The following is a 25,796-nucleotide window of genomic DNA, read 5'->3' as shown; positions in this document are numbered from 1 at the left end:
AGAATATCTGGGGACTGTTTCCTCTAAGGATCCTAGACAAATGCTTATTCTGCTTTTTTAAAGGCTAGGATGTTATGTGATGATGTATTTTGTTATCCATGTATTCTATGAATGTACAGGATATCTGTTGCTACAAAGTATAAGCCCTTGAAGGATAAAAAGGACCAGGTAATTTTTCATCTTCTGATGTCCATTGTCTAGCACAGGGCTTTGAATTGTTAGATGCTTTCTGAATGAATGTTTGTTGATTCAGTCTTGGTTGTTACTCAAGTGTGGAGGAATAGTGTACTTGAGCATGCTCCTTTCCCATGTTTCCTGGTAGTGGTTTGGACTTCTGTCCACAGGCTGCCTTAGGGGTGGAAGGGTTCCTTTTTCTTAATGGTGTTTTTGGATCTTGTTGGAATATTAGTTTGTCCAGCTTTTTGTAAGTTAATTCAAGTTCTAGTTCATCCCTTCCAGCAAAATAGTTTTCATTCCATTTAATGGCCCTTTGTCCCTAGTTGCATAATAGTGTATTTCAGATTTAACCTCTTACTTTTGGCTTCACTGACCAATGAACGAAACCTATTCAACAATTCCTAAGTGCTAGGTACTAGGGATACAAAACTAAACTAAACTAAACTAAACTAAACAGCTCCTGCCCTCAAGGAGCTTACATTCTAATGGGAAGGCAATATGTATGTTAACAGGTACATACAAAGTAGATGAAGTCCATGGAAAGTAACTTTAGAAAAGAATCACTCCCTTTTTACACAATGAGTCACAGTGTCAGAACTGGAAAGGACTTCAAAGGCAATTTAGTCTCTCCTTGTTCAGACAAAGAAACTGAAGTTGGAGGACATATTTGATTGCTCAAGGTCACATAGATGTTAAATGTCAGAGATGCATAGTTCCTGGCAAATTGTAGGCATTTCATGAATTTTGGTTCACTTATTGACTTGAAATGAGTAGGATGTGAACTCAGGGACTCTGATTCCAAGGGTGGTATTTTTCTTTTTTTTTTTCTTTTAGGCATTGGGGTTAAATGACTTGTCCAGGGTCATACAGCTAGTAAGAGTCTAGGGCCAGATTTGAATTCAGGTACTCCCGACTTTAGAGTTGGTGCTTTAGCCATTGTGCCACCCAGTTGCCCCTAAAGGTTGATATTCTTTCCATTATACCAAACTGAATTACCTAGCCCTTCTCTCTTGGTTACTAAGTCTTATGATTTCCTTTTGTATTACAAGTAAAATTTTTTTACATGAACTTTCACATTTTTGTCACAATTTCTTGCTATCTCTCCTCCACAGACCTGGAAAGAGCTCCCTGAAACCCCCTCTCACTTTATCTTGTCATTTCCAGGGCTGTGTCCCCCCCTTTTTTTTTAGAATCTTAACTTCTTTTGAACAAATTGATGATATTAAAGTTGCCAGCCTGGCTATTTGGGAGGATGCTGGTGCTCTCCAATAACAGGGAAGTTTAGAAGAAGATAAGGTGTTGTTGTTTTTTTTAAAGCTGGTGAGCCTTGTTTTAGATGTTTGAATTTGAGTTTTGAAGTTTGAGTTTAAGATGCCTATGGGACAGCAAGTTCCAGATCTGTGTGTGTATACATACAAACATTTCAGGAGATAGATAACTTCAGGATATGTAATTCCAGGAATCATATACATAGAATTGTTCACTGGACTCTTGTAAGCCAATGAGATCACCAATGGAGATAGTATAAACTGAAGAGAAGAAGCTTAGGGGACACCCATTGTTAGTGACACAGATGAAGAACTCACATTTAAACCCAGGTCTTCTGATTCTAATTCATAAGTATTTATTAAGTTCATACTGTGTTTCAAGCACTTTTCTAGGCACAGGCTATGAAAAAAAATTGTAAGATTGTACCTATTTTCAATGAATTTACCTTTTATTGGGAAGAGAGGGTGACTCTATAAAGTCAGTATTAAGCATCTTCTGCTTTTATTTTTATTTGTAGAGTATTGACCTAGCAAAGCCTCTCTCCCATGTGGAGAGTAAATATTAATCTTAAAAGTGTGTTCAAAGACTATGAATGGATTTTTTTGTTATAAAATATTAGAAATTAAGTATTAGCTAGGAGGGGGAAAGGGATTGTTTACCACCAAAATACATTCTTAAAATAGTCTAAACTGTTAAAGGGCAAATCCTATTTTCTTCTTAAAAATTTTAAGAGCTGTTACAGGGTAGTGGTTTTTTAAAGTAAGTTTTTAAAGAGCTATTACGGGGGGGTATTTTTGGGGTAGTGTTAATATAGAAATTGAGATTGGAAGAGGTGGTGACGAATGGAAGAGGGAATGTCATGGTGTAGCCCTCTAGGCACCTACCTAATTAGTTTCAAACTAAGAAAATGTAGACTCTTAATACAATTTTGTATGGAGAATAAAAATTCCTGGGGAATTTACTTTTAGGATAACAATGACAGTGACTTGTGACTTAATGAATTTAAGCAATCCCAATTCTAAAACCTATTGCAATTTTGGTTCAAGATGACCTCCTCATCCCTACCCCTGAATACTATCAGGAAGGACCTAGACTTGGGATTATTCATTTTGAGAGGCCCTATAGGGATCTGTTTAGTTTCAGGACTGAACCCAAAAAAATGGCTTTTCTTGGATAGATGTGCTAATCTGATCTAGTATGAGTCAATTTAGCAGCAGAATTGTCCAGAATCCCCCAGGCATTTGCTTGAAGTAAGTTGTTCATGTTCTAACACAGAATTGAATTGAACTTAACCTGGGTAGCTATTGAGTTTCAGCTATTTATCTGCTTCTCCTGTAGTTTCTCTGAGTGATAAAATCTCTGCCATAAAGTTGCAAATAAAAAAAGATAAGATTTAAATAAATAAAAGCAACAAATAAAGAATAACACAGTACAATATGTATAATGAGATGCTAAAATTAAAAAAAATGTTGTTCAGTCATGTCTGGTTCTTTATGATCCCACTTGGGAGTTTTCTTGGCAAAGATACTGGAGTGGTTTGCCCTTTCCTTCTCCACCTAATTTTATAGCTAAGAAATCCAGGCAAGTAGTGTGAAGTGACTTGTGTAGGGTTATACTGCTAATAAGTGTCTGAGGTCTGATTTGAGCTCAGTAAGATGATCTTTCTGTCTTCAGGCCCTGGCACTCTATTCACTGTGCCGCCTAGCTCCTAATAAAATGCTAACATATAGTATAAAGACAGAAATAAATAAACATTTATTAAGCACCTATGATATACATGGTGCTATGCTAAGATCTCAGGGTAGAAATACAATTACCTAGGATAGTTCCACCCCTCAGAGAGCTTTTATTCTAATATGGGAAGACACTATATAAAGGGGACTTGGAAGGGAAAGGATAGGCAGTCAGGGTACCTGTGTGAGGGCAAAGTGGCTAGTGAGGAAGAGAAATTGGGATGGTCATACCAGTCAGAAGGGAAACGAAATGAAAGGTGTTTAACTTCCCTCTTCCCCCCGCCCCCATATCAAATCATGGTTTGGGTAAGGAATATCAGATGTTCCAGTGAGGGATCTTAGATCTCAGAGTAGAGCTTTTCCCAAGGTGGGAAGCTGGAAAAAGAGAAGTAGAAATAAGGAAAACCTAATGCTTACCAAAATTAAAAGGGAGGGGCAGAGGAGAATGGCCCGAAGAGTTATCAGGGTAATCATTTTTTGGCAATAGAATTTTACCTATTCCGGATTGTTCCCTAGCATTTCCTGGCATATTATGATCCCATCTGCTAAGCTAGAATAAGGCTTTTGATTCCTTATTTGTCTAGATCTGTTCAAATAGCTCCATTCGATGTTCAACTCAGGTTCTGTGTCCTCTGTGAGGTCTTCCCAGGTTGGTCTCCCTTTTCCCCCCAAATGAAGGTGATCTGTCACTTTTCAAGTTTATGATTTCTGGATTTCTTCTTTGCACTCATCTCATTCTCTTGTATCAAAGTACAGATAATACAAGCTATGGGCAGTCAGGAAGGGAAAGCTCAGTGTTGACTGATTCTATTCAGGAAGGCTTTGTGAAGGATGAATTGGGTCTTAAAAGATGGGCAAGGCTTAGTTATGCTGTTTTATGCTGAAACTTGAGCCATGTCAAGATAGGACAGATTGGGGTTGGGAAACTAGGATTCAGAGCTTGATGATAGTGTGGGGATCAGGTGGCAGGTGCTACAGGTCAAACAGGCCAAGGATTACCCTGAGATAGACAAGAAACCCAGAGTATGGGGAAGTCAAATCCCTGGTTAACACCTTAGTCAAAATGGCATGGCCACAACAGATTAGTTACCTGAATAACATCATCAGCAAAAGTGAAACATGATATGCTCCAGTTTCTTATAAGCACACTTTTATCTATTATTTCCTTAGGGCTTATATCTAGCAGAAAAATCTCTGGGGTAAAGGGTATGGGCATTTTAGCTTCTTTAATTACAAAATTCTAAACTGCTTTCCAAAATGGTTATATTAAATCTCAGTTCTACCAAAAATGCATTAGTGTGCCTGTCCTATAATTCCTAATATCAATTATGTCTATTACCATTGTCGGTTTGCTGCAAGAGAAGCAAAATCCCAGTTATTTTGATCTGCTTTTTTCTTATTATTAGTGATATGAAGCATCCTTAAATACATGTGTGAATAGTTTGTGTCTCCAATTTGTTCTGTATGTATCTTATCTGCAAATTCGTTTGCTCCTTATCTTCCTAGTTAGATTGAGCTCTTTGACTTTTGCTTTTCTTTGTATTAACAGCTCTTAGCTAAGTGCCTGGAGCATAGTACATGTTTAGCAAATGTTTATTGACTGATCATATCCTTTGACCACATATACTGGGGATGACTTTTGGATTTATATGTTTCTGTAGTTGTGTATATATGTTTGATATCAAATGAAGGAACTAATTGTAAGATGAAACTGTAAAGGTTGAATTGAAAATGTATGAATGGATGAAACATTTATTCTAATTTCCCCAAATTTTGGACATCTACTGAATTTTTGCTTCAATTTTTTTCAATGCAGAATAGCTGTTATAAGGCTAAATTATTTCCTATCTATCACCCTTCCTACCCTGTATCCCAAGAAACCCAAAACAATATCAAACTGCTGGATAAAACAAGTTATGGTCTGATTTGTTGCTACCTTTATTTTGGATCAAAATGGACAAAGACATCTTTGGAAGAGTGAAGAGAGATCTGTTTTTGGAGTCAAAAAGACCTAGTTTCAATCTTGTCTCTTAGACATACTAATGTTTGATCATGGGCAAATCACTTAATCTGTCAGTGTCCATATAATTGTCAAAAGTTAGTCTACACCCCAGAATTTTTTACACTGATGAAATCATAGGACTGAATCCAAAAATCAAGTAATGTGTAGCTGATCTATATTTTTTTCCTCAGCAAATATTTTAATCATAATGATCTTAAATTTTTTTGTTGTTGTTGTCAAGTTCCCAAAGATCTCAGGCAGGGATAGAATAGTAATCATTTTTTCTCTGTATATAAGAAAAAAAGTGGTTTTTGAACATCGCTTGGAAATGTGACTCAGTTTCCAAACATCTAATTGTGTGTTTTCCTTGATACCATATTTATCTATTTGGATTCTGGTATTTGGACTTTAAATCTATGGGGATATAGAAAACCATGCACTTATTAAAATTGACATTACATATGAGTGGGAGGGAGAATGATCCAAATAGCTGGGAGGAATACAGCAATTAGATTACATTAGTGGAATTTTACCTCTTCTTTATTGAGATAATTTCCTAATATATTTTGGCATGTTCTGACCCAATCATAAAGCTTTGGACTCTTTCTTTCTGTTAAAATATGGTCATTTGGAGTCTAACTTACATTTCAGCTCTTTTCTGAGGCTTTTCCTGGCATGACTCTTCTCTCCTTACTAATGATGGTGATCTCTCATCGTTCTAATTTATGATAGAATTTTGCTTGGATTTTTCCTTTTCACTCATTTCATTTTCCTAGTCACTTAAATAAGTGTGTTCCATCTCTAATTAATTGTAGGTTCTTTAAGAGAAAGACTTAATTTTCAGTTTTATATATTTCTGAATCTCCACTGCCTAGTATAGTACCCTGCACACTGTAGGAACATAATAAGTATTTAATGAATGACATTTGTTTACTGATATGAAATCATAGGATTTCTTTTTTTATTTTTCAGATATTTTGTTAGTGCCCTTCGTTTTGTTTTTTTAATCTGACAATAATTTTTGGATATTTTCCCCCTTTCCTCCCTACTTCTCTATTGTGTTCTTCACTTTAGTTACTTGCCTCCAAAATATCAGGCAAGTATAATATAAAAAATTTCTTATCTTTTTTGTATTAAGGGAACAAGCAGACAATGGATAAAAACAGCTTGAAGTTATAGATTATATCTGTTTTAGTTTATTATACTTTTAACAAAGAATAAAACAAAATAAACATTGATTTAAACAAACATTTTTGGCTCTCTACATTGGTATCAATGGTTACCACTTAAGATTGCCTTTAGGACCATAATGATTATTGAATTTTTCTTAGTTCCAGTTTGTCCAAAGCTGGTCACCATTTTCAGAAACTCATTTCATGAACTGATCAAAGCAGAGGTCTGTTGATCCCTGGTAGGAGCCAAAGGGAGTGTGCCATATTAGACACCAGCTTTTGCTACCCCTCCTTTCCTTTAAGAGGTTTGTCATGAAAGAGTGCAACCACTGTGACAACCTCACCTTTATATGCCTAATATAAAGAAATACCTTAAAAATAGATGACTATCCAGTCTTCTATCTGAGGGTAAATGGGTGCCATTTTGACTTATGTTCTAATGGGAGAGTTAAACATCTAACTATTGGCCTGAACCAATGGAGTAGTTTCCAATCCACTGGAAAGAGATATGGATTAGTAGCTAGGAAGCCAGGATTCTAGTAAGCTTTTTGAGGGCAGGTACTATTTCATTTTTGTGTGTGTATGTGGAATGGAGAGATGAAGAACTTACAGTAATGTGTGAATTCTTTTTCTTTATTTTCATTATTCCTGTATTTCCCTATGACCTGCATAAGTACAATATGTGCAGGACTATATTCACTTAAACCTTAGTTAGTTACAGGCATATTTATTTAACCTAAATTGATGACATTTATTAGTGTTTGACATTCATCGATATTTAGACTATTAGCTTGACTACTGTTAGCTTGATTATCTAAAGCCTGAAGGCCTAAGCCAGAAACCTTCCATTCCAATATCTCCAGATAACAACAACCAATTAGATGCCCCCCCTACAATGCTCTCTTACTTGTGATATAATCTCTTGTAACAAAATCTATAAAAGCTGTGTATATTCACTCATTCTTTGGCCCTCCTTCTGTGAATACTTTCACTTCCATTATCTAGAAGCTGGACTGGCCCCCTCTCATGAGATGCTATAATAAACAATTTTTCTGCTTTCTACTTTGAGTGATCTCTGAGTAGTCATTTTGAGTAAGGGTCTCTCATATCCCCCACATGTGTGTCTCAAGTTTCTAACACAATGCTTTACACATAGTAGGTACTTCACAAATATTTGTGTGACTTTTAAATAAAATCACTTGACTTTTCTGAGACTAAGGGTCTTCATCTGTAAAATAAAGGGAAAAGTTTGGAATAGAGCTCTTCAGAGTTCTTTCTAGGACATCCTTGTAGTGTCATGAGTTGGACACAGAACTTGGAATCAGAAGATCTTTGAGTCCTTTTTCCATTACTTAATATATCTCTTGTTTGAAATGTTTTATTCTTACCTGTACAGTGAGGATAATGATAGTTTGGCACTACATTTTTCTCAGGATTGTTTTTAGGGAAAGCGCTTTAAAAAACTATACATATATATTACATGCACAATATAATACATTGCCCACATATATCACACACATATGATATATACAAATACATGATACACATTATATATATATATATGTATATTAGGTGTAATATGTGTATATAATACATATATAACTTATATAGAATATGTTATACATAACATATAAGAAACATGCACATAGATATTATATACATATGTATATCATATATACTCTAATATATTATACACATATGTAACATACAAGAATATAATATAATACATATGTGCATATAATGTATGTATATTCATCTGAACTTAAGTCCTGTTTGACATATACCAGCTGAGTAATCATGGGACAAATCATAATCTCTAAATAAGCAAAAAGTTCTAAGACTAGAGCAAGTTGTCAATCTGCATCTGTGGAGGTAATTTCTATACTGGGATTTTCCTACACTGATGAAATCACAAATTCAAACTATCTATCTATTTGTTATTATCATTCTCACTTCAAAATTTTGATACTTCTATGTGTCACTGAAGAATAAAGTATTGTAGTGCTCTTGACATCCTTTTCCTCTCAAATATTAACAGCCTACTTAAAAGACCATCTAAAAAATATGGTAGTATAATGTTGGCCATAGATTTTAAGGATAACTTCAAAATATTTCATAGACATAGATGATAGCAAGTCACTTTACTATCTAAGCATTGTCAAACCCAATATTCTTTTATTCTTGTTTTTCAGGTTAGGAAAATGATGCAAAAGAATATTAAATATATATATGTATATATATTTATATATTCATGAATACCTGAATTAGGTATGAACTTTTTAGTCCTAAATAGAACCAAGAAGGAGCTAGGTAGGAAGAGGGTTAAGTGGAAAAAAAGAAGGGAGAGAGAGACAGAAGGAGAAACAAAGAGACAGAGAGAAACTGAGATACACACAGAAGAGCAAGAAAACAAGTAAGCAAAATTTTATTCAAAATTACCGGGCCAGTGTTTTGGCTGATATCCAAAAATTTCTTTTGTTGGTCAGCTTTATGTTAAACCAGAAAGATTTTGAAATTGTCTTTTTATTTAGTTTTTTTTTTTTTAATGATTCCCAAGGATTCTTGGAGACTTGATGAAACTAAAATCTCTACTAATATCATTGATTTCCATGCAAAGAAGACTTTTTAATCTTATCTTTAGTCTTAATACAATGACAACTGGAAGGAACCTTAGAATTAATTTGGTTCAACCACTTCAATTTCTACATGAGGAAATTTAGAACTGAAAAATTATATACACATATGTATTATATTATATGCTTTTATGTTACATATGTGTATAATATATTAGAGTATATATGATATACATATGTATATAATATCTATGTGCATGTTTCTTATATATTATGTATAACATGTCTATATGAGTTATATATGTATTATATAGACATATTACACCTAATTATACACCATTTATTGATGGCTACATATTTTTGGAGTGTTATGGACAATCTAGAGCTTGTCTAGGGGAGGGCAATTGGTGAGGGCATTGGACACAGTGGCATAAAAAGTATATCCTATGGGTCTCCAATTGTATCAGCTTTTTTTTTTTTTTTTAACTAGATTGGGATCTTATTCAGGGTCCCAAGACTAGTTAGTTTCAGAGTCAGAACTAGAACTTTGATCTCACTCCTAGTCCCATGTACCTTCCAAGGCACTATCCTCTTCGTATATATCAAATCATGGTAATTCTAATCCAAATTATGTTGTTGAAGAAAAGAAAAAAGCTTAGTATATGTATGCATGTATGTAACTTACATATATACATATGTATTAGAATTTTAGAGCTGGAAGTTAGAATATATTTTTAAGCTGTGTTCTGATTTGGTTGACAGAGGGAGGAAGGGGGGAGAGAGAGAGAGAGAGAGAGAGAAACGAGAACTGAGTGAATGTTATCTTAAATTAATTCACCCCTCCGCCCTTTCCTACCCCTAACCAGGGTCCTGGCAAAGCTGTCATTCTTAGTTGCAGTGTGTCAGGTATTCTGAACACAGTTGTAGCATAAAGGGTGATGCTTGGAGCAGAGGATTTGATAGCATATTAGCGCTCTCTAGACTGAGGTTGCTGGTGGGGGGCATGGAGGAAGGGGAGAGGATACCAGAAATGTTAATGCAACTAATCCAATGAGATTAGCCTACTGAGTTTTAAGGGATTTGAAGGAACAAAAGGTATTGAAAGGACCACTTAGAAGTTTAAACAGACTCAGTTCTCCCTTTTCACCTACGTCTTGTATAAGGATTTCAATAGCTCTTAAATGAGGTTGCCTGAATAGGAATGGTACCCTTTTAAATTCTAATTAGTCAGCAAATTAACTAGTATGAATTTTTATTAGTTAGGATGAATTACAGGTATTAATGATTCTACTGTCTAAAAGCAAATGAAAGTGGGGTTATCCAGAAGGGGTTTCAACCACCCATTCAAGCAGATAGACTTTAAATGGTTTTATAAAAGACTAGGCTTTCTTTTAGAACCCTTTTCTCTCCATTTTTTTTTTTTTTAAAGATTGGACTGAAAATAGCGTGGAGTTGTGAGGAGATGCAATCAGTCTCCTTGGTGGCCCTAAGAGAAGCAGAAAAGCTAAATCTGGGGGTTGGCTGTTTTCCAAGTTGTGGTGCCTCATGGTGAGGTAGTTTAGCTCGTGAAGTGTTTCTTGTGGGTCTCAGGTTGCATCAGACGTGCTACTAGAATGCAAGCAGGATGCTACATACTGAAAAGGCAGCTAGTGTTGCTTTTTTCCCCAATGTCAACCTTGACCTGGTTCCTGGAAATGTGATGTTTATGTTTGCAGTGGGTACTGCTGGGTACACAATGGTGGATCTGTTGGCCCGCATTCTAATCCATGACTGGCATTGCCCTCACAATCTCAAAAGGTATTTGGGGGCACCTGAGGAAGGTTTTAGCTGAGGAAGGGTTTTCATACACATATAACCAAGATAACCAAGTTGTAAGGATGAGGTCCTTGAGTGACGAAGCACATTTACTCAACCATCCACTTGGCATAATGTTTTAAAAGACTCATTCAGAAATTCATTTCTGTAATGAGAGCTAGTGAAAATGGAGAAAAGTCACATTTAATAAGTGATTTCCTCAATACTGAAAAAAAAAAAAACTACTTGGTTTCTTTAAAAGGAGATATTTGGGTGATATTTTGAACTGTCTTTGGTAGTCTTTGGTAGAGAAATCTCTAGATGAGGGATTCTTAACATGGGTTTTTGAACTTTTTATTGAATTTTTTTGATAATTGTATTTCAGCATAATTGATTTTTTTTGTAATCCTAAAAATTTTATTTTATGCATTTGCAAACATTCTGAGAAGGGGCAGTACATTTTGACTAGCCTGCCATGGGAGTCTGTGTCAAAGAAGAGGTTAAACATTCCTGATCTTGATGCTTATCTTCCTTGAAGAGTCGTGTTGGTGAGCTTGCAGGCTCAGCTCTGCTAGATCTCCCACTGGATTTGAAAATTCAGTTAGTGAAGGACAGATTGTGTGTTAAGGCTTCTTAGATACCGGCTCAAGTAGCTCATTATGCTAATGAAAGATTGCTGTCTGACCCCTTGCTCTTTCCCCTAGGAATTGGGACTAGTATGGACAAACTGTTTTCCTTTCTTACTGGTTTTCATTTGTTTTGCTGAGCACTTAGTATGTGTCTAGCATGTTCCTAACTATAAAATGAAAATATATTATTTCTCTTTACTAGATTGTAAACTTCTTGCGGGCAGAGATCATGTCTTAATTATCTTTTCATCTCCCTCAGGATATATTAACATATATACCCTGAATATACTAGGTATGCAATATGCCAATGCATGGTATATACCTTTTGAACTTAACATACTGCTTATTAAAAAAAATCAGAATAAGATAAGATATCACCATATCTATGCACATAAGTAGTGATTTCTCTCAGTGATTTCCTCTTTAGTTCATTAATGGCATCCTCAAAATGAATCAGCACTTTTAGCTGGTAGCCAAAACAGCTAATGCTTTAAAAGAAATACAATACAGTCATGATGACAGAATTATGAGAAATAGTTTCTTTGCTCTCTACCCTGGCAAGCCATATGTGAAATTCTCTCTTCAGTTCTGGGCTACATATTTTTGGAGTGTTATAGACTAGAGCTTGTCTAGGGGAGGGTAATTGGGTGAGGGCATTGGACACAATGGCATAAAAAGTGTATCCTATGGATCTCCAATTGTATCAGCTTTGTTACTAGAATACCAGCATGGTGCTACACACTGAAAAAGTGGCTACTTTTGTTTTTCTTTCGATGTCAACCTTGACTTGATTCATGGAAATGTGATGCTTATGTTTGTAGTAGGTACTATTGGATACACAATCTGTTGACTAGGGTTCTAATCCATGACTGGCATTGCTCTCCCTGCCTTAAAAGCTGTTTGGTGACTATTTAACCTATAGAATGAGAGACTATAGGAGTAAAATAGTTTTCAGTTTGAGCTGCCTAAAGCGGAATAGGCTGCCTTGGAAAGATGTCAGTCTTCAGTCACTGGAGGTCTTCTAGAAGAAGTTAGATGATCACTTTTTGTGATATTGTTGAAGGATTTCTAGTGAGGCTTGGGTTGGAAAAATTAACCTTTGTGGCCCTTTTCAAGTCTTCTCAAAAATACCTCATCACTCTGAACTAACATGTTTTGACATTCCAATAAATAAAATTATTTCATAGCAAGCTAGGAATCCCTTTAAGAGAGATTAGATGTGACATGAACTCACCTTGGAGAAGTAATAAAATATCTGTTATTTCAAAAAGAGTCTTTTTTTCCAGTTAGTCTTTTGGGCAGCTGATAGTTTTTATTTGGATCTTTTCACGCTAAGTTTTGATGAAAATCTTTTAAGAATATATATATATATATATATATACATATATATATATATGTATGTATATGTACTTCTTAAGATACTTTAGATGTATCTGTGAACTCCAGAATGCATACTTTTGGTGGGAATAGATAGTGACCCTTCCATGTCTTATAAACTTGTGCCATTCTTATTCTTGTCTTCTCAGTATATTGCCATTGAGGCTTCACCAAGAATCCGTTAGCCCTGTCTCAGGCTCCATTATTTCTCAGTAACTCAGGCTCCTTATTGTTGATTCCCCTTATTCTTGCTGGGTCACCTCTTTTCTAGTTGTTCACGTCCTTGATAATGTCTTTTATGCTATTTCTGGTATACAGAGATATTTCTAGTAATATGTTGCTGCCAACATTATAATATCCACCGAACACCTTTCTATTGCCCTTGGGCCATGTACAATTCCAATTCTTTTGTGGAAGCATTGTAGCAAGCACTCTGTTGCTTTACACTGTTAGTCCAATGTCAGCTGTAAACAGAAGCATTTGGAGAAGCTGGGGCTTTGCACTTTTTCTGTGACTTCATCTTATTTTCAGTTATATACTTCCTTAAATTATACTTTCTTAAAATGCTGCATTATATTATAGCTATACTTGTAGATGCTAAAGCCTGTGGAGATGATGTGGGAAGTTGGGTTGAATGATAGCTTACCACTTTATATTCTCACACTGTCTACTTCAGCCTTGATAGTTGAAGTATACTGATTGGTTTTCCTTCCTCTTAGGACACTTATGCCCTTCGAAAATATTGAATCACATGTGGCTTTTTCTTTAGCTATCTCTCCCTCAGCACCAACTATAATGGAGGTTCCTAGGTTATAGGTTACAAAGTGACTATTAGTTTCTTCCTGAAGACGTCAGAGATATTTATTATTGTTTTTCTTCATCTTTGGTTCCTTTTGTCTGTGTTTAGAGTTTCTGTTTTCTGCTCTTCCCTAATAACCTCTGTCATAGCTTCTCCTGGCTGCTGATTGGTTCCCTCTCATAACCATTTTTCTTCTTGTATCTATTATGGCTCTTGTGTTTTGTGGATTTTGCTTGAAAAAGAGCAGCAGATTAAGCATTACTATCCATAAGCAAATACTTTGGTTTTCTGTCTGGTGAGCCAGCCAGTCACAGGACATTGAGTGTAACCTTGGGGTGTTCAACTTTTCTTTTTTTTTCTTTTCTTTTTTTTCATTTTTAGAGATCCTTTTCTTTTAAAAATGTTCTTACTTTTATTCCATTCTGCTTATTCTGTGTTTTTTGAAGGAATAAATTACTATTGATTCAAGAGAAAATTATGCTTCATTTAGAATTTTTTTAGGTGGTAGAGGAAAGATTGGCCTCTGGAAAATTGTCTTTTTCTTATAGACACACACACACACACACACACACACACACACACACACACACACACTCAACACTGGTAGACCCTACTCTAAACTCTATAGGTCAGGGATTCTTTACCTGGAATCTTTGAACTTAAAAAAACCCACCCTATTTTTCTAACACTATTTTTGTATATTTTGTGCATTTAAAAACATTATTCTGAGAAGGGGTCCATAGACTTTGCCAGACTGACAAAGGGGACCATGCCATAAAAAAGGTTTATAATCCCTCTTATAGAGATTGACACAATAGTAGGAAGGGGAGGTGCCAAAGTCTTGAAACAAATTTTGGACATTATTATCAGAAAAGGGGAAGAGAGAATGTAATTGTAACCCATATTTTGAAATAGCTTAGATTCTATTTCCTGCAGTCTACCTTGATATTCTGGTAGAAAAGTAGAAATTCAGTAGACTAAGTGGTACTGGTTGAAACAAATATGGTCACAAATAATGGTAAGCATCCTTATATGCCAGAGAGGGATAAAGTGAGATCAGTGAGTCTGCACCATGGTTTGTGTTGGAGGTACACCTGGCTGTTAAGTAGAGGATCTTCCTCATCTGGGCATTCTTGAGTAGCAACTGGCAGTTTTTGCTCTGCTGGTGAGGCTATAATACAATGAAAGGTGTAGTAAGAAAAGACTGAAGCAGCACATTGAGCAGGAACTTGGTGGGATGAAGGATAATAATGAGCAGCTGGCCCTGGGAGAAGATAGAGATATCGCCTAACCTTGAATCCTCTGATGATTTGCTTACCGAAGCACTAGAAGTAAGAGTGGATGTTAGTGAGAATGATTCTTCCTTTTTTCCCTGAGAGACTTTGAAAGGAAATTTGGAAAGTGCTTTACTGAAAGGTCATTTGGGTCCACCTGGGAATACCTGACTAAAGATTCAGAGGAAGGAAGTGGAGATTTCAAGACTTTTACTGGCATGGTAGCATTGGAGTTTAATGTTTTGTCTTTAGTTTTCAATTCTATTCAGTAAATGCATTTTAAGTTATAATGCAAGTGTGTATTCCTTTGGGTAATTTGAGATTGGGAAAGAAATAAAAATCTTAATGGGAATATGCCTGAGCCAATTTTGAAAAACAAAAAAAAACAAAAACTATAGCACAATAATATTTTGGGGGACATATTTAACCCTTGACTAAATGAGTTGAGGTAGAACTGGGCCAAGGAATTAGGAAAGGAGGGAGAGAAGAAGAGAGAGTGGGGCCAAGTGTTTTTTTTTCTTCTTGTTCATTCAAGATTGACTACAAGAAACCATTAAAGTGGTATTGCTACTTTATCGTGCCATGTGGTGGCTTAAGGAAAGCTTACACTCTGGGTAGTTATTCCAGTCATATCCTTGGGAGATAAATGGACACGGTTTGCTAATTCATCTTTTATTTGTGTTTAATGTTCCCATAGTTGTATCCTTTCTGACCTACCATACCATATCTAGAGAGTTTTTTTTTAAATGAAAATAATCTATATATGTGTATTGAGGGTGTACTTGATGAAAACTTGAGAAGGGAAAAGGAAAGTCAAACAAACAATATTTTACAGAAAACACATCTTTACAATTACACAGTTGACTGAAAAGTATAATGGATACAAGATCTCATTGTATTTATTTTTTCTTGACACAAAAAAGCATTTGATTTAGCAAAGCAAAATACCTACTTAATGGTTTTCTTCCAAATGATATTTTCCGGGATAGCTGTAAAAAATCATCTAATACTTCTTGAAAGATGCAATAAAAGAGGTAATTTCATTTGATTGCTCTCTGATTTTTTATATTCAGTGAAAGCAGAAAGAAGAAATCTTGTCAACGATTTTTGCTTTGTCATGGAGGATGTATAGACAGAGGTTCAGTTGAAGAAAGATTCCTTACAAATGGTAAGGTCTTAAGGATGCTCCTGTTAGTGGAAGACATGCTAATGCCTTGAAGGGGAGGGGCAACACGCTGCAGAAGTTCCTAAATGAGATTTATAATCACTCAAAAGAGCTACTTTTGCAGCAAAGAATAGGCACATTAAGAATTCTCTTGCCTAAGCTGTAATAAGCAGGTAAATATTCCTTTTGCATCTCTGTGGAATTTTCCTTTAAAAAGTACTCACTTAGGGCAGCTAGTTGATGCAGTGGATAGAGCATCAGCCCTGAAGTCAGAAAGACCTGAATTCAAATTCAGCCTCAGACACTTGCTAGCTGTGTGACCTAGGCAAATCACATAACCCCAGTTGCCTCGAAAACAAACAAACAAATGGTATGTAAAAAAGTACTCATTCAAAATTATAGAATTTAAGAATTTGAATGAGTCTTAAAGATCATCTAAGCTGACCTCCATATGCTACAAATGGGGATGGATTGCATGGCCTCCAAAAGTTTAAATTCCAACCCAATAGATCTTTCTTAAGAGTTTCAAATGATATCTTGGGGGAAAAAGGCATTATTCACTGAGGTTCCAGAGGTCCTTAGGAATCTCCATCTATTTGCAGATGTATATTGGAGCCTGCTCAAACTAATTGTTAAATTTTCAGGGTGAATATTTAACATCCTGGAAATCACTAAATTCTATAAATCTGGGGTTGGATTATAATTTTATGAATTGGCTAGAGCTAAGAAAGTGATAGAGAAATAATGCAGATTAAACTTCAAAATATGCCTTGCAGTTTTTGGAAAGTTAATTGTTAAATATTTACCAACACACTTCACTTTTATTATTCTAACTTCATGAATTCTTTCAGTTTATACCAGAAACAGTGGTTTGATATTCAACTTTGAGTGTTATCTAAATCATCTACTAATTGTAGAACCTTGGGCAGATCATTTTATCTCCCTGGATTTTTGTTTATAAGAAAACTAAATTAAAACTTATAATGTGATGTATCTTATAGGGTTGTGAGGATTAAATGAAATGAAGGAGTAAATGAAATGAATGAATGAATACAGAAGAAAGCATCTGCCAAACACTTATATTGTGGAAGTCACGATGTTAAGCATTGGGGATACAAAGAGAAAAATAAAACAACTTTTACTTTCAGTGAGCTCCAATAGTGAGAGGCAATTTACACCAGCTACAAATAACTTTCCAAGCAGCCCTTAAGGTACACTTGTGAGGGAGATGGTTCTTCCATTTCCAACGCTGAACCATTTGTGTACCAAGGATTTTGATGATAAGAACATTTTTTTTCTGGCTGCTTAGAAGATGGGGACTCCAGCAGCTCTGGTCTTATCTGTGAAAGGATTCAAAGCAGCTAGAGGCCACAATGGATAGAGCTTTAACTAACTGGTGGGCCTGAGTTCAGGAAAACCTAAATTCAAATCTGGCCTCCAGATACTTAATAGCTATGTGACTCTGGGCAAGTCCCTTAACTCCTATTTGCTTTAGTTTCCTCATCTATAAAGTGATCTGGAGAAGGAAATAGAAAATCATTCCAATTTCTTTGACAAAGGAAACTTTCTGATTCCAAAAGGGGTCACAGAATCAGAAATAATTAAGCAAAGATTATTTTTCTGAAGGTGGCCCAGAGTGGGAGTTACTGCTCTTGGACTCTTAGTCTTCTTTGTGGGTCCATGGCAGTTGGTGGTGATGGAGAGGGAGATGGAGGAGACCCTGCTCCTCAGGGGTGTTGGGAGGGCTAAGGGCCCAGAGTCAGGAAGATGAGTTCAAATACAGTCTCAGACATTTCTAGTTCTGTCATTTAACCACTGTTAGACTCAGTTTCCTTATCTGTAAAATGGAAATGATAATGGCCTTTAAATCCCAGGATTGTTGTGGGGATCAAATGAGATAATTTGGGCACACTGCTTGGCACAGAGTCACCTTATTCCCTTCCTTGGTGGGCATTTTGAATTCAAGATGTGAAGTAAGAATTTATCTTCCTCCTGATTCAAATTAGCCTCTCCTCCCAACTTTCCTATTAACTATTAAAACACTATTTTCTTAGTCAACCAGGACTCTAGCCTTGATGTCACTTCACTCACCCCACATAACCAATCTGTTGTTATCCTGTCTATTTTTAAAAAATGTCTTTTATATACCTTCTCTTCCTTCCACTCACAAATACCAGCCTAGTACAGGGCCTCCTCATTTGACTCTGGACTATTGTAATGGGCTTCCAAATGTTCCCTTCCTCAAGTTTTTCCCCATTTCATTCCACCTTATATTCAATTACCATCCCCCTACTCCCACTCAACAAACTCTAATGATTCCCTATTACCCACTGCATCAAGCATCAATTTTTCACTGACTGTACCTCATGCCTGGAAAGCTCTTCTTCCTCATTTCATATCTGTCTTTTGTCTTCTTAGATCTCCTTCAAGACTTTTTTCAAATTCCACATTCTATAAGAGGTTTTTCACTTTTTAATCCCTCTCCCTCAGTGCCTTTCTTCTGAGATTATCTTTTATTTACTCTGTTTTCTTTGTATCTGATTATTTATTTGTTCTTTTTCCCATTAGAATATAAGGTCCCTGTGGGTAGGAACCACATTTTTGTATTATTTTATTTTGAAATTTGATTTAAATTTTTTTCAATTATAAGAATTTGTTTTTTCTTCCAACCCATGGCCCCATTCTGGCTCCCTTTTCAGGAGGGAAAAAGAAAAAAACAAAACCTTCATAATAAATACATGAAACCAAACAACAAAAAAAAAGACACATTGACCAACTTCAGAAATGTGCATCTCATTTTGCACATTCAATCCCTCACCTCTGTGTTAGGAAGTAGGTAGCATTCATCATTATCAGTCCCCTGGAATCATGATTAATCACTGCATTGATCAGAGTTGTTGAGTAGTTTGACAATGTTGTTATAGTTAGTATAAATTGGTCTCCTAATTCTGTTTTGCCTTTCTTTGTATTCCCAATGTTTAGCACAATGCCTCACATTAATGCCTATTGACTGATTGATAAATCAACAGTTCTTAATATGTCTCCAAGTGGAACTGACAAAAAAAATATTTCCCTCAAAGGTGAGAAAATGGAGACTGCCAAAGTTGTGACATGTCCAAATGTTCAGCCCAACAAGCACTTTTTCAGGGTCTGCTGTGTTCATTACTATGTTAGGTACTGGGCATACAAAGATGAAAAAAAATTGAAACAGATACATCAAATACCAATATTCTAGCTAAGATTTTCAAACAAATCTTCAGGGGAATGGGAGAATCTTGAACAACTGGAATACCAGAAATGCTGATGTGCTATCCCAGTTAATCTCATCACAGACTCAGTCTCTGTAGGGAAACTGATCTTCAACCAGTGGAGATAATATTAAGTTCTAATACAACAGTACCTGAAACAAGAGGGGAAGGAATATAAGAAATATGATACTGTTCCTACTGGTAGGGTACTAGGGAAGAAAAATAAAACATGGCTATCTCAGGGAGAATTCTCAGGCAATTTTTACCGTGCAAGTGTTCCCTTACCTTGAATAACTACCAAGACTTGGCTCTCCAAATTACTTTAGAGGCAACAAGATTGTAATTGGTGATTACCCATTCTGTTCCTTAAATCCCCCAGATACTAGGCTTTGTTAGTGCACTGACAGAACCATTAATTGCTCTCAAGGTATTTCACCTGGTCCCCCTATTCTCTCAGGTGCTCTCTAATTATACCTCTAAAGCCAGGGCTCTCTAGATTTCAAGTTCATTGCAGAACCTGTATCGAAGTTCGAGACCTTCTAAATTCCTAGTCAGGCACGTTCTCCTTTTCTAAAAAGAATCAGTTATTGCCTAGAATTACAAGGAAAGCACTGACAGATGTATAAGTAGATGCTCAAGAGCAAATTAAAAATGCGTCGTTAAAAATGGATTCAATGTGTGAACAAAGATTGGCATGAAGGTTGAGTCCCTGTATTTTTAGTGGTTAATTAAAGTGCATGAACAATGATAAATTCAGAGAGCTTGTATCATTTAAACTCATCACAAAGCGTTTTCCAGATCCCTAATTGCATGTGGCGTCATGCTAGGTGATGGTATAACTTAACATGGTGGTAAACTGTGGTCACTGACATGAAAACAGGCCTGTTAGTCCTTAGTATTAGCAGACAGCTGCACTCAATATTGAATGATTTCTTATAATACATTTGTCTAGCTCCTCACAACCCAGTACAAGTCACAGAGCTGGGAATCACAGGCACCTCTACAGAATGTTATTGTCTGTAGAGGGGACATTTATTCAGCCTAGAGGCTGGGATTGAGCCAGGGACATGTTGCATCTGACATGTTGGCTTTTAGCTCTTTCCACTTCTGATTGTCATAATTAATCACTGAATACTGTGGTTTGGATCTGTAATGTACTTAATTTGTGTTGGAAAGGAGAATGATGATCTAGGGAGCCAGTGCTTATTCTGAAGCTGTCAATATTCTTTCATAAAGTTTAATTATATATTATTTTGCTTTGGTCAGGACCTGCCTTATCACAAATCTAGTTGAGTGATTTGGGTCTTTTCCTCTTGCCAAATGGTCAGTCATTTATTGGTAAGAACTATGGAGGAAACACAGTACAGTAGAAAGAGTTCTGAATTTAGAATCTGAAAATTTGTGTTCAAATCCCACTATTGGTACTTCTGTGACAGACTATGAGAAAGTCACCTATCCTCCTTGGGCCTCAGTTTCCTCATCTATCAAATGGGAGAGTTTTATCAGATAATCTTTGAATTCCCTTCTAGATCTAGATCAAAACTTCTTAAGCTGTAGTCCATGGACCAGAAAAAAAGAGGCCTGTGAAAAATGACATTTTTATTTCAATATAATTGGATTTTTTTTGTATTCTTAGGTATTATATTTCATGGATTTTAAAACATTATTCTGAAAAGAGGTCCACAGGCTTCATTAGATTGTCAAATCCTCCTTTCCTACCTCCCTTTCTTATCTACTGCTAGGCCATATTCCTTATTTCTTATTTCCTCCTTATTTAGCATCCCAATACTTTCAATGGGTTTTCTATGAGCATTAATAAACATTAAGATACTTTAGAAAAACGAGTTAGAGTCAGGACTCTTTGTTGCTCTTTGTTTTTGTATCTACTAGATTGTAGATTCCTAGAGGGTCCATTTCTTATTTCAATTGACTTCCTTCCTTAGCCAATGTACATAATAGGCACTTCATTGAATTGATTTCAATGTGGAGACCCAAGTTTAGTTCCCTAGACACCTGGACACCTAGAATGCCTTTTGAATAAGTGAATGCATGTTTTCATCTCCAATACTGAGTGGTTAGTTATTCTTATGGAGGGATTTTTGTGTGCTCCCAGCACTGGAGGTATGCTATTATTATCTACAGTTATGGTGTGGAAAAATTAGCACCATACCCTTGATTAAGCAGTTAGATTGTACAGTGCATAGAGCACTTGGAGTCAGGGAAATCTGAATTAAATCTGGCTTCAGACACTCACTAGCTATAGGATCCTGGGAAAATCAGTTAGCTCTGTTTACCTCAGTTTCCTCATCTATAAAATGAATTGGAGAAGGAAATGACAAACCACTTTAGTATCTTTGCCAAGAAAACCTCTTGAATAGTAAGACCTGACTGAAATTACTGAATAACAACCTTGATTAGTTGCTCTAGTCTCTTAGGTAGGATGCCAACATGGCATACCATCCTCCCTAATAGAATGAGACCAGACTATCCCACAATGGGCTACTTCACATTGCAACTTATGACTCTTGTTGCCTATAACCAAAAGGAGCCCACTTATGGCCCTCATCCATCCATCTGTCTTTCTCTAAGTGGCATTCTTTGGATCTTGTCCCTTTTGTATATTATTTCTTGCCAGGGAGGACTGGGGTACTGCTTCAGTTATAGCGATTCTGATAGATTGCTAATATGTCCCTTAGCTAGTATGTGGCTAGCATTCACTCATTCATTATTAATTAATTCATGAATTTATTTATTAAATGCCTGTATGCAAAACACTTTAAAAATGTATTGTCATGGCTGCACTGTTTAGGCAGACTTTTTAAGGGGACATTTTTACTACAATTATCAAATCAGAAGTATTCTTATTGAAGCAGGGTGAATGTTAAGCGAAATTGTTCAATAAATGGAATTTATCATTATTCTCTCTTTGCTTTGGTTTCTGTGTCTTTTTCTCTTTTTTCAGCATTCTTTTTCCAGGCTTCCAATATTCTCATGTTGCCTCTCAGATTCCCTCATTTGAACATACTTCCTGGGCCTTGAATTCCTTCTAGATCTTTTCCCTACCTATTTCCTCTCTTCCTACCCCTTTCACAATTTCCTTTACTGTGGTAACTTGTACTAGATGACCATCTATCTAATCTAATAAGTTAATTACACTAAGGTGTTAATAGCTGATAATAACTTAATGTGTTAGCCTTACTGGGGGTGTATTTACATTTTAATGTGTGGGATTCCTTCAGCTACAATTGTTAATTGGGAAGAATTAAACATTTTGCTTAATTTATGTTCTGTGACAGAAAATTTAAGAATATCTTTTGAGGACATCCCTCAAATCAAACCTGTAGCCAACTGCTTATATAGAAGTCTTTCTTTGCAAAATATACAGCACAGTTAGAGGTACACCAAAGCCAGACTTCCAAAACAAAATTCTCTAGGTTTATGGGGAGATCTAATATTTCATTGTGACTTGTTCATTTTATTTTCCAGGTTTATGGAGAGATCTAATATTCCACTGTGGAGATGTGCATTTCTATAGGTCTCTACTGTGTTGTAAATTTTTTTTCCCTCAGTTGTTCATTTTAATTAATAATTAAGGCCATCACTCAAGCACTGGTGCAAATGTATTCAACAGAGAATAGTCCTACCTTATGTGGGCAGGCTATTAATTGATTCTTATTATGAAGTATTACATATAAGCAAGAGTCAGATAGCCATTTCAGAAACTGGGGTGGAATTAGATTTAGCCCATCCTTTTATGGTCTGGACTTTTATCTGTCTTGGGGTAAATCTTAGAATGGAAATTCTCTCCATCCCTTCTCTCCATCTGCTGATCCTATGAGATCAGCAACTTGTCTATTATATTACACTTTTAAAGAGTTAGTTACCTGGTACACTGAGGGATTATGTGATATAAGCTTATTCTTTCCAACTCCAAGGTCACACCTTTTATCTACTACCTATGCCGAATTTCAGCTAATCAGTTAGCAAACAATTACTGAACACTTAGAACTATGCTAGAAGTTGTGGAGAAATTCAAACAATGTAAGACATGATCTCTATTCTCTTCTGAAACTGGGCATTTACTCTCCCAGAGTCCCTCAAAGTCTGGGTTGAAAGGGATGTATTTTAAAGACCAACTTTGATAATTCCCCCATTTTCTGTGAAGTCTGAGTTTAAATGACTTGCCTAAATTTACTTAGCTAAAAATGGACTCACCTCCCAAGTGGGACTTGTCACTAAAAAATGACTTGAACATTGGTCAGTTAACAGATATTTAATGACCATTTATATACTAGGTAAGTGTATAGATTTTTTATTAGACTTTTGATGCCATGAGGGTTGGGTCTGCACTTCCCACTTCCTCTCAATTTAGATATTAAAGAGTTGCTTGGGGGCAATGAGAGGATAAATGCCTTGGCTAGCTCAACATTGCCTATACAGGCAGAGATTGAACCCAGATCTTTCTGAGACCTCTATTTTTTAATCCCATGTTGCTTCTGAAGAATAACAGGAGCTAACATTTGTATAGGGCTTTAAGATTTTTTAAAGAGGAAGTTAGATGGCACATGGATAGAACAGTGGTCAGGAAGATCAGAAAGACAAAATATGCCCTCAGATACCTACTATTGTGTGAATCTGGCCAAGTCACTTAATCTCTGCTTACCTCAATTTCTTCAATGGTAACAGGTCATAATAATAACATCGACCTTCCAGGGTTGTAATAAAAATCCACTGATATAGTATTTGTAAAGCATTTTGCAAATCTTAGTTATTTAATTGCTTCAGTTATATACAATTCGTTGTGACCCTATTTGGTGTTTTCTTGGTAAAGTGGTTTTCCATTTTCTTCTTCAACTCATTTTATATCTCATTGTCCAGGATCACCCAGCTAAATTTGAACTCAGATTATAGACACAGCACTCTAAACACTTCTCCACCTATCTGCCTCTGCTTCCAATTCTGATTGTTATGATTCAAATGACTTTAAATATATCATATTATTTGATCTTTATGAACATCCTGTGAGGTGATATTATTACTTCCATTTTATTTATTTATTTTTAAAATAGTAGCTTTTTATTTTCAAAATATATGCAAAGTTAGTTCTCAACGTTCACCCTTGCAAAATGTTGTGTTCCATATTTTTCCCTTCCTTCCCCTCTTCCTCCCTTAGAGAGCAAGTGATCCAATTTATGTTAAATGTGTCATTTTCTATACATATTTCCACATATATCATGCTACACAAGAAAAATCAAATCAAAAAGAAAAAAATGAGAAAGAAAGCAAAAATCAAGTAAACAATAACAACAAAAAGGTGAAAATACTATGTTGTGATCCAAATTCAGTTCCCTCTCTGGGGACAGATGACTCTCTCCATCTTAAGTTTATTGGAATTGGCCTGAATCACCTCATTGTTGAAAAGATCTAAATCCATCAGAGTTGATCATCATCTAACATTGCTGTTGCTGTACACAATGTTCTCTTGGTTCTATTCACTTAAATTTGCATCAGTTCATGTAAGTCTCTTAAGGCCTTTCTGAAATCATCCTGCTGATCATTACTTATAGAACAATATATTCCAAAACATTTATATATTTATACATACATATTTATTGAACCATTCCTCAACTGATGGGGTCCACTCAGTTTCCACTTCCTTGCCACTATAAAAAGGGATGCTACAACATTTTTGCTCCTGTGGGTCTTTTCTCTTTTTTATCATTTCCATTTTAAAAATAAGGAAACTGAGGCAAATATAAAGTGACTTATCAAGGCCACATAACTGTAAATGTTTGAGGTAGCTTTTGAATCTAGGCCTTCCTTAAGTTCAACATTTCATTCACAATGCCATATTAAATTTCAACAATAGGTGAAATTCAACAAATTAACATATTTGGAAGAAAAAAGAGAGAAACAGCTTTGTATCAAAAAGAAGACTAATCTTGATGTCAGGAAGTTATGGGGCTCAGCTCTCACTTCTGATATATATATACAGTCCCCTCTGGGAATCTGAGTAGGTGATGTAATCTCTTAGTGCCCAAGTAATTCTTTGAGTCTATAAATTCTAGAGTGGGTCAAGTTTGAATTGGTAGAGGGAGCTCTTTACGCTGATAAAAATAACAAGTTGGATTTTTAAAAAATGGACAAAACTTCTTGTAGTTCATGAAGACTACCAAAAACTTCTAAAAACTGATGCCAAAAAAGAATTTGAAAATTAGGTCATCTTAAACTTACATTCTCAATATGAAGAGTTTAGGGGGTAGTGTATAAACAATTTTTTTTAGTATATAGTCTCCAAGACAGAGCTAAATGCCCTTGTTGAAAGAGAGAGAGAGAGAGAGAGAGAGAGAGAGAGAGAGAGAGAGAGAGAGAGAGAGAGAGAGAGAGAGAGAGAGGAGGGAGGGAGGGAGGGAGGGAGGGAGGGAGGGAGGGAGGGAGGGAGGGAGGGAGAGAGAGATCTCAGTTCTAGTATAGTATTCAAAAATGTTCTTTGCCTTTTTCCCTGGAAGTCACCCCTGAATCTTTCTAGTTTCCAGAAACACTAAGATCACAAGGTTTTTTGTAACCAATTTCATGAGACACAA

General features: G+C 35.9%; 1 protein-coding gene across 11 annotated transcripts in view; it reads left to right on the top strand.

Moving 5' to 3' along the window:
* LDLRAD4 (low density lipoprotein receptor class A domain containing 4) overlaps positions 1-25,796 on the top strand; it is a 565,990-nt gene that overhangs the window by 22,413 nt on the left and 517,781 nt on the right. The window contains exon 1 of one of the 11 annotated variants that reach the window (XM_074274460.1): positions 12,752-15,967. The exons of the other annotated variants lie outside the window; for them this stretch is intronic. The gene's annotated coding sequence lies outside the window, so the exon portion shown is untranslated. Of the gene's footprint in view, positions 1-12,751; positions 15,968-25,796 lie in introns of those variants that run through there. 11 annotated transcript variants of the gene reach the window in all.

This window comes from Sminthopsis crassicaudata, chromosome 1 (assembly GCF_048593235.1).
Source record: "Sminthopsis crassicaudata isolate SCR6 chromosome 1, ASM4859323v1, whole genome shotgun sequence".
Lineage (NCBI taxonomy): Eukaryota > Metazoa > Chordata > Mammalia > Dasyuromorphia > Dasyuridae > Sminthopsis > Sminthopsis crassicaudata.
The sequence above is the reverse complement of the archived record's forward strand: the minus strand, read 5'-3'. Positions and strand labels throughout refer to the sequence as shown.